The following is a 2263-nucleotide window of genomic DNA, read 5'->3' on the forward strand; positions in this document are numbered from 1 at the left end:
GGTATTTCACATTAGTTATAGCATTGTCTATCACATCATTTTCCTAAGATCAATGGATTTTAGTAGTGGAAAATGATCAAAAGGATAGAGCGAATGGGACCTTAATTAAAAAAGGTGTGCTAGAAGTCTCTAGGGATGAGAGAAGGACAATGCACACTCACTCCCAAGCAGTTTACTAAGGAGGAAGTTTTGCCTGGTGGTTGGAGGCCTGGGCGTCTGTGCAGGAAGACCGCAGTCAGGTCCTTGTTAGACATCCTTCTAACAACAAATCGGGGCAACTTGATCTCTCTGTGTTCCTATTTCCCTAACCAGAAAAGGAAACCCAACCGAATTCTCTTTCTTGACAAAATGCAGTTAAAAATCTTCATCGCCTAAAAATATTATCCTTCTACTTTTTAAACAAAAGCTTTTATTTACAATGAACCCAGTGAGGTGCATCTACAAGAATTAATAGTCATGGATAAAAGTGCAACTAGTTGCTGACTATAAAGACAAAACAAAACCATGGAAATTACATTAAACAATATATCCTTAATGCTTTAAAATATAACAGTTAAGTCTTACTATTTTGAATTAAAAGAGAGTCCTTACACTTATGGGGCAGGGGAGCTACCGTGATCACGAAGGGGGATTTCCCAGGGCGAGGCTTATCCATTGCACTCCGGATGTGCTGACCCTGTGAGTTCCCCAAATGCTGGAAATTCGACTGCATAGTTTGTGGTATTGGGGGACTACGTTCGAGTTCTCCCCTGAAAAAGAAAAAAAAGAGAGTCCTTAAAGTATTCTATTGGCAAATCAGGAAGAATATGCCAAGATGACTGGTAAACATTATAATTTCTCTGGAATATTATGAAAAGTTCCTATCATTCACTAGATCATTCAAATAGCTGGTTATGGAAGGGTCTATTATTCTATTTTATTTTTCAATGAACCCTCTTTTTGAAAAACAAAGCTGATAAACATGATAAACTCTCACAAAGAAAAAATATTGACAAGAGCTGTGTAAGATACCTGATTTACTATTTTCTTCATTTCTTATTTCAGAAAATATTATAAAAGCAAGTTAAAATCCCCAAAAGACAAAGAGATAAATCTTTATTAACCAAACCAGAATGATTAAAAATTGAAATAGCTAGATATGTTTATAAAATTGTAACACAAATGATGACCTTCATTTCATGAGACAAAAATGATTGCAATATAATATAGCAAATATGAAATGGAAAAAATCAGGACAGTCTCTATTAAGCTAGATTTGTGAGCATTTAAAATAAATAATAAGTGCTTAATATACAAAATATTGCTAATTGGCATACACATTTCATTGTGTTTCATCATGTGTATAAATAAGAATGGTTTAGAGTTATAAAATAATATTCTACAGCTTAATATAAATTATTATGAGGAACATGTTTGTGGGTTTTTTTTTAAGTGATGCAAAGCAGCTTGAGGTCATCAGATACAAAATAATGTACCAACACTTCCTCATTTATTTAGTAATTCTTAAATTAGTAGTGAAATATCTTAGTAATCCATACATTTAGATTAACATATGATAAAAATAGTCCTGTCAAGGTGAAAATTGTGCAAGGCTAAGTTAAACAGGCAAGAAAGATTTGAATCAAGTCTATTGTGAAGGGGGGGAGGTGAGTCATAAGTCATTAGTGTTTGCTAATGGCCTTACCCAAATGAAAAATGAAGTTTTTGTATCTTTATGAATGGAAGGCATTTTATCACTTGGACCGAGGCCCATTGAAGGTAGGCGTGGCCAAGAAGATGAATAAAGTGCAAGTGCAAGAAGGTCCGTCTGTAATGTGCAGCAGAACAGACCAAGGCACGGGTGCTCTGCAACTGTAAGCAAATGCATTGTTATGTAGGGACAGCTAACCTAAAGGGAAGGAGACCGGAGGAAGAATATGGAACCAACTAGGCCAGGCTTGGTTTCTTATCTGGAAATATTCCGATATGGGAATAATGAGCATGACGCGTCCCGAGTAAATGAAATTTCCTAAAACATTTAGAGTTAATGGAAGACCCATGGACTTGCACAACAGTGTGGGGATTGCCTGTGAGAGCAGAGGTCGGGCTCGGTGGAGGAGGGCAAAGGGGGAAAATTGGGACAGCTGTAATAGAATGGCAATAAAAATAATAATGATGATATTATATTTTATGTTACTACCGATCATTCTTTAACTAAACTAAAGACTTTCTGAGAACTCTGGCAGCCAAAGTATTTAATGACTATGTCCATCAAACTATGATT

The 2263-nt window shown here is 35.7% G+C and overlaps 1 non-coding gene across 1 annotated transcript; it reads left to right on the forward strand.

The window, feature by feature from the left end:
• The first annotated feature begins 589 nt into the window (after positions 1-589).
• On the forward strand, positions 590-752 carry LOC112316964 (U1 spliceosomal RNA). Its single transcript, XR_008426791.1, has one exon. It is a non-coding gene; the product is annotated as a U1 spliceosomal RNA (small nuclear RNA).
• The last annotated feature ends 1511 nt before the right edge of the window (positions 753-2263 follow it).

Source organism: Desmodus rotundus, chromosome 4 (genome assembly GCF_022682495.2).
Source record: "Desmodus rotundus isolate HL8 chromosome 4, HLdesRot8A.1, whole genome shotgun sequence".
Classification (NCBI taxonomy): domain Eukaryota; kingdom Metazoa; phylum Chordata; class Mammalia; order Chiroptera; family Phyllostomidae; genus Desmodus; species Desmodus rotundus.